Here is an 8,034-nt window from a genome sequence, read left to right as displayed (position 1 = left end):
GAAATTATCTCCTCGCTTGCGGCCGGTCTTAGTACGCAGGTATTTGGGACGACATTGACTAATGACCCTGGCTACTACCGACCGGAAGTGACGTCATAGTTTCCAGGATCGGAGACGGCCAGTGTAAAAGACAAGGGGATTAACCCCCCCTTGGTAAGGGGAGCGCCGTACTACGAATCCGCAACAATATATATATATATATATTATTTTTATGTATATCTAAAAAATCCTGTTTGTAATTACAATATTATAATATAAATCCTGTTTAGAAGCACTTCCTGTTTATTAAATTGCTGTTTATTAAAATAATATATATATATATATATATATATATATATATATATATATATATATATATATAGCTATATATATATATATGTATATATATATATATATAATTATATATATATATATACATATTGTTACATTTGTGGGGGTAGGCAATGGAATACCTTAGTCCAGGTAGGATTGTATAGGGTAGTGTGCTCCGAATGTTGCGAAGAGAAACCCTCATGTAATTAAGTGAGGCCCAGATGTCCGTTATATGTCTCCATGGCGAGGGGTGGAGCTATGCTAATTATTTAGGGTATAAGGATAAACTTGGGTCTCACCATCTGCCATGATCTTTCCTGGGAAAACCACATCTACAATCTGGCCTCCATGGCCACCTGAGGTCGTGCAAAGTCCTTCCTTGGCACAACTGAGCTCCTCACCTCATACAAAGCTTTCATCCGCAGCTCAATGGAATACTGTTCTCCCCTCTGGGCCAGTGCTCCTGCTTCACACCTAGCTCGGCTTCACGCTGTTGAAACCAAAGCTTTCAGAATCATTGGAATCTCCCGCGATAAAGCTAATTCCGAAGGCCTTTCATTTATTCACCGCAGGCAGGTCGGTGGTCTTTCTGTCTTCTACTGACTCCTCTCCGGCCTTGCTCCCCCAACTCTCTCTGGACTCTGTCCCCCAAATATTCCTACAGGTCGCACAAGATCTGCCAGCAACCCTCTTATGGTTAAACAGCCAAAATCAAGACTCTCTGCTCACCTTCACTCCTTCATTCCTCTTTTCTCCCGCCTCTGGAACAAACTCCCTCACTCTCTTCAATCCCACTCCTCCCTCCAGGTCTTTAAAACAGCTGTTCACCACCATCTCTTATCTTCCCCCATCCAAAACCTTGATCTTTTCTACCCTGCTAATTCTCACCCCAGATCCACTTTTTTGAAATACCAACTTCTTTCCTGGAAGTCCTTGCAGTGTCCTTATGTTTTATACTTCTCCCACCCTCCCCCTTCCCACACCTCCTCCCCCCAAGTCCTCTCCCTCCCACAGATCTCCCAATGTCCCTGCTCTCAAATGTTGTGTTTGTGTTTCCCCTTCTCTCCCCATCTTGTCTACCGCTCCCCTTATTATATGTTTTGTGTGTCTGTTTGATTTTTTTTGTGAGATAAATGTTAGCTCTTTCACGAGCCTCGATCCTGCATCCAAAAAAAAACAAAAAAAAAACTTCCTGTATGTAAATGCCTCTGTAGTTTTCCCTTCGTTCTTATAAAGCACTTACACCACCAGCCATGTGATCGGCACCTAAATTAAATAACGGATTGCCGGCCGGATCCGGACACTACCATTGACACCACCGAGCTCGAATCTTCTCGATGGGTGCCGGGTGTGGCAATGGGGCCACGCCCCGAAGGACGATTGGTTGGGGTGATGCGATGGTGCTGCACGATTGGTGTGAGTGTGACGTCATCGTTGAAGGTTCGAGACCGAGGGCATCCTATGACGGTGCCACGTTGAAAGTCACTGAGCTCTTCAGTACGGCTCATTCTGCTGCCAATGTTTGTCTATGGAGAGTACGTGGCTGTGTGCTTGATTATATATACCTGCCAGCAATGGGTGTAGCTGAAACAGCTGAATCCACTAATTAGAAGGGTGTCCGCATACTTCTGGTCACGTCGTGTATATATGTAGTTTGGTTTGCCAGGTAAGTTGAAGGTATGGTGTTTGAAGTTTGGATTGATGCCACGAGTATTGTCGCCATTGATGATGTATGATATTGCGATTGGGCATGTAGAGAGGATGGAGATTGTGGTGAGCGGATTTGTGAGGAGGTGGTTGAGAGTGCCACGCTGTTTGATAAACATTGCCATTTATGGTCAGGGTGGAAAACTCCTGTTTCTCTTGACATCATTAACCGAGGAGTTTAAGGCGGTGAGGGTGCGGGAATTCATGATGTTGCAGGATTCGAGTGATTCAGTGGTAAAGAATGCTCTCCCAGAGAAGAAAGGAAGTCGGAAGTGGAATGCAAGAGCAGGAGTGGATGAGATGGAGGAGAGGTTGCAACAGGAGGAGGTCGTGGGGATGGTATAGCACGGGAAGCATGGCTTGGGATGGATGAAGCAAAAGCGATGGAGAAAGGCATGTGTGAAAGAGAGGAGGAAGATGGTTGAGAGGGAGGTGAAAAGAAAGGAGGAGGAGGGGAGATATGTGAAAGCAGTCGGACATGCACAGCAATGTCCTTGGATGCGGTGGGAAGGGGCGCGGTTGAGGACATTGAAGTGACGAGATTTGGAGGATGGAGCCAATATTGTTGAGTTTCCTGTTGTGGGCAACGTATGATGTGCTTCCATCACCAGTAAACTTGAGATTGTGGGGGTTGTTGCAGGAGGAGAAATGTTTTTTTGTGGAGGTTTGGGAATGCTGCAGCATGCACTGAGTGCATGCTCATGCTCAGTAGCATTGGCAGCAGGAAGATACACGTGGCGACATGATCAGGTGCTGGCGGTGGTAATGCAGATGGTGCAACAAGAGGTGCTGAGATCAAGAGAGAGAAGAGTGGAGAAGGAGACCTATGGGGGAGAGGTGTTGTTTGTCAAATAGGGCCAAGTGGTAAGAGGTGGAAAGAGGAGGAGGTGGAAAGCAAGAGGGCTGCCAGATGCTTGTGATTGGCAGGTGGTGGCAGACCTAAAGCCACAATTGGTATTCCCAGAGGACATCTGTTTGACAAGGTTGCGGCCTGACATTGTCATCTGGTGAAATGCAACAAGACAGGTCATCTTAGGGGAATTGTCTGTACCTTGGGAAGAGAACATGGAGGAGGTGCACAAGAGGAAGAGAGGAAAGTACTGTGAGCTGGAGGCAGAGTGTCGGGAGAAGGGTTGGTGAGTTTCTTGTCAGCCATTTGAGGTGGGGTGTAGAGGGAATATTGGCAAATTCCTTTTCTGCATTTCTTGCTCAGCTTGGAGTGTGTGGGACAGAAAGAAGGAGGACGTGTGACAGAGTGGCCCAGGTTGCCTTGAAAGGCTCATTTTGGATATAGAGGAAATTTATGGAGGCACGTCGAACGGTGCAGAGTGAGGTTGTGGGTGGTGGTTCATTACAGCTTAAAGGGGTGGTGACTGAGCACCGAAGAGACATGGAGATGTGTGAATGGTGTGTGCGTGCATGTGTGTGTGTGTGTGTGTGTGTGTGTTGCAGGAGTGGGTGTGTGTGTTGCAGGAGTGGGTGTGTGTATTGCAGGAGTGGATGTGTGTGTTGCAGGAGTGGGTGTGGTTTTTGTATGAGTGGTGTTGTAAGGGTAGGTGGTTGGTTGGTTGGTTTTCTTTTTGGTGTGTGAGTGAGTGGATGAGGGGCTGTGGATTCTGGGAGTGGAGGCGGTTTTGTTGTTTTAGTCTGTGTTCTCACTGGTTGGGGGTGGTGGTATGTACGCATCCAGGTGTAGCTGCTGCATGTGGAGGCAAATGTGCCACCTGCTGGCCCAACTTAGCTGACCATATCGAGGTTGAAGGGCCGAAACGGGATGATGCTGAGGACCTCGACTGAGGACCCGGTCAGTGAGGCACATTTGTGACCAGGTGTTTTGAAATTATATATATATATATATATATATATATATATATATATATATATATATATATATATATATGTATGTATATATTTCTACGTTGTAAAATAAATTGCACATCAGACCACATGACTTGTCAAGTGACGCATGTTTTGCATGAAAAGAAACAGCTGGCTACCACCATTGTTCAATAACACAATTCACTTTTCCCTCGTGTGAGAATATCAAAAAATCCATTCGAACTATTTTTTCAGCACTCTAGAGTGCAGGATGATTTGAGGTCCCAGCTACTGAACCTCCAAGATGAAGAGTTTGGAATAAACCAGTGGCTGTGTTGGCTTTATATGGAGCGGTACCATCTGTGGTCAACGGATTAACGGCCCCCTTTGGAGTCATACTTTCACTGCGGTACCACCAAGAGCCAGAGAACCAGCCTGCCATCACATTTCATGGCAATCCATGGAGGGAATTGCAGTGAAGAAGAAAAAAAAAACTTTACAAACGGGAATAAGTATAAGCGAAAAGAAAAGAAAAGGAAAAATTCGTTTCTTTAGCTCTGCAGATTAACAGTGGATTGTGGCAAAAGATATTTACAGCTTCATTTTTCATTACGCCGAGGTCCATAGTCAACATTTCACAATTGAATGAGCCATTTAGGAAGTCCAGGTAATTTGTCAAATATTTCCAAATCAAAAACGTACTTCCTTTGATATATTTTTCATATCTTTAATATTTATATTTATTTCTATTTTCTATTTTATTTTAATTTTTTTATTTTATATTTTATTATATGTATTTCTATTTATTATTTCATATTTCGTATCTTTTTAATATATTTAATAGTTTAATAGTTTAATAGTTTAATATATTTAATAATTTTTAAAAATATATTGTCATGGATTTGAGAATCCTGTAATTGTTGTAAACTAGGGCATGCCCGTACTATATCTATATCTAAAATTATATCCCCCCCTCTATTTACATGAAATGGTTTGGTTCATGAAATGTTTTGGTTCATTCGCAACGCCAAAGCGAACGGCGAACGCTTTACATGAAATGGTTTGGTGCATGAAATGTTTTGGTCCATTCGCAACGCCAAAGCGAACGGCGAACGGCTTGCGAGTACAGTGACAATCCCCCCGGGGTTTTAATTAGTTTTAAAACATCGTTTAACGCCAACATAGCGCCAACATAGTTTGCCGACGGGAAATAAATGAATACGCTCTCAAATGTGCCATCCGAGGCAGAGTGTGTTCGCCACGTTCGGCACACGCGATAGCTCGCTGCTCTCTGATTGGTTGAATCGTTTTTTGGACATAGCTCGGTAAGTAATTGTCCGATTAATATGAAACCTTGAAAAGGCACATCCTCGGGTCCCCAGCAATATACCTGGCAAGTTTAAAGTATATCGGACCCGTGGTTGTCGAGAAACAGCGGTCACAGACAAACAAACGTACAAACAAACAAACACACAGAGATTACTGGAATTATAGATAGACTAGGGCATGCCCGTACTATATATAAGCTAGGACGTGCCCGTACGTGGGTGCCCGTTCCTTGCCAAAAAAAAAAAAAAAAAAAATTTGTGTAGGGGTGTGTGTGTGTAAACATCCTAGGGCGTGCCCGTACGTGGGTGCAAAAAAACATGCGTGCAAACAACAACAACAAAAAAAAACTTTGAAACCACGTGGCAGTAACGACCACAGAACCCCCCCCCCCTCTATTTACATGAATGGTTTGGTCCATTCGCAACGACCACAGAACCCCCCCCTCTATTTACATGAAATGGTTTGGTCCATTCGCAACGCCAAAGCGAACGGCGAACGGCTAAATCGCCATAGCTCGGTAACTACTTGTCCGATTAATTTCAAACCTTGAAAAGGCACATCCTCGGGTCCCCAGCAATATACCTGGCAAGTTTCAAGTATATCGGACCGGTAGTTGTCGAGAAACAGCGGTCACAGACAAACATACACACATACACACATACACACATACACACATACACACATACAAACACACATACACACAGAGATTAATGGAATTATAGATAGATATCACCCTATGTAAATGTACTGATCCTTGTAAATACCTTCGTTGTGTAAAGGTTAAAGGTCGTCCCCTTAGTTAGTCCATGTACAAGCACGTAGGCCACCATAGAACCTTTCTATAGTTATTTCTTTATTCTATGTCAGTATAAGGCTCTGTCTCCCATTAATTGACACTGCATTGCACCGAATTGAAATAAGATAGGATCCCTCCGACACCCCCATGGCATCTTCGAAGTGCCAGTAACTTTGGGTGGGGTTATTGGCACCACCTTTACCCCAAGACTCCATTACGCACGCGGTCAAGCCCACGAACAAGGGCGTTGCCCGCCCCTCGTCATCGGAAGGCGGAGCCAGCGAGCCCCCACCAGCCAATCAAGGCTGGTGAGATACCATCACAGGCGTGGCACACATTGATCTCAAAGCGTGTTATAAAAGCGCCCGCGCAAGCCTTTTGGGGAGATGCGGGAGATGCGTCAGATGCGTCAGATGCGTCAGATGCGGGAGATGCGGCAGATGAAACACACATGAGCTTTGAGACCACCGCAGCTTTGAGACCAACGCAGCTTTGAGACCACCGCAGCTTTGAGACCACCGCAGCTTTGAGACCACTGCAGCTTTGAGACCACCGCAGCTTTGAGACCACCGCAGCTTTGAGACCACCGCAGTTTTGACCACCGCAGCTTTGAGCTTTGACAGCGGTTTCGGCCGCGGCTACGAAGCAACGCCGCCGTGCGGATACGATTGAGGAGGGTCGGCGGCTGCTCACCTCGAGCTGCGCGATCACACCAACCGGACCCGCATCCTTCCCGCCCTGTGATCCCACCTCCTCGTCCGTCCAGCCATCCACCTCCTGCCATTCATTCCTGCTTCATTCCCCGTGTAAGTCTGATTGTCGTCTGTCCTTTATGTTGTCCCTGGGAATAAGTAAGACTGTATAAGTAAGCTAGAAATTGCTCTGTGTCCTTCTGATCCTTCCATTTCCCTGTAAATTACATTTCATTTCTTTTCTGCTTTGGTTTGTGTAAATAATAATAAATCCTGTTATTTCCTACTTTTGCCTTCTTCTTCTTCCTCGTCCGTTCGTCCTTGTCTTTTCCACATTGAGTACCTGTGGCACGATTTGGCCAACGACTAAGAATCGGGTCGAGTTTCTGTTAATGGTTCGGGCCGCGGCTGCTAATCCGCTCAGCAAATTAACATCTTGTCCGCGGTCTCGAACGAGGTTGCTTACCTGCCTCTCTGGAGGGAGCTGGGCAGCTTCAGGACTCACGTCTGTCAGTCACAGACAAGGGGATTAATCCCCCCTTGGTAAGGGGGAAAAGGGGTCGACGGTGAGATCCGCAATAATATTTAATAGTACCTTTAATATCTTTTTCATATCTTTAATATTTATATTTATTTCTATTTTATTTCTATTTTATTTTATTTATTTTCTATTTCATTACATTTATTTCTATTTTATATTTTGTATCTTTTTAATCTTACTATTATTCACCAAATGTCCGTCTGTCCGTTCCCTGGTACCGCAAAAACGGCTGAACCGATCGCAATGAAATTTTGGGTGGGTAATCCTGGGACCCCCAGGAGTAAAATAAGCTCTATTGTTTTTCCAATTTTTCCAATTTCTAATTTTCCAGTTTTTCCAAACACTACAACAGGCATTTTAAGGCCATTTTCCCTGCTGGAGCGGGGGTTAGCATTGCGGTCCCCATGACAATCTTCTCCATTTTGCCCTATTTTCTGCAACTCCCCTTGTATATTTAATAGTAATAATGCATTTATTTTATATAGCGCTTTTCAGGAAGCCCAAAGAGTACCCTTTAATATCTTTTTCATATCTTTAATATATATATTTATTTAAATTTTCTATTTTATTTTAGTAATTTTAATTTTCTATTTTATTATATTTATTTCTATTTAATATTTCGTATCTTTTTAATATCTTTAATGGTACCCTTTAATATCTCTTTCATATCTTTAATATTTCTATTTTATTTATTTATATTTAATATTTCATATCTTTTTAATATCTTTAATAGTATCCTTTAATATATTTTTCATATCTTTAATATTTATATTTATTTTCCATTTTATTTTTATATTTTATATTTTATTATATGTATTTCTATTTCTTATTTCATATTT

The sequence above is a fragment of the Myxine glutinosa genome, chromosome 4, assembly GCF_964187855.1.
Source record: "Myxine glutinosa chromosome 4, kmMyxGlut1.1, whole genome shotgun sequence".
In the NCBI taxonomy this organism is placed as follows: Eukaryota; Metazoa; Chordata; class Myxini; order Myxiniformes; family Myxinidae; genus Myxine; species Myxine glutinosa.
This window is presented reverse-complemented; position numbering follows the sequence as displayed.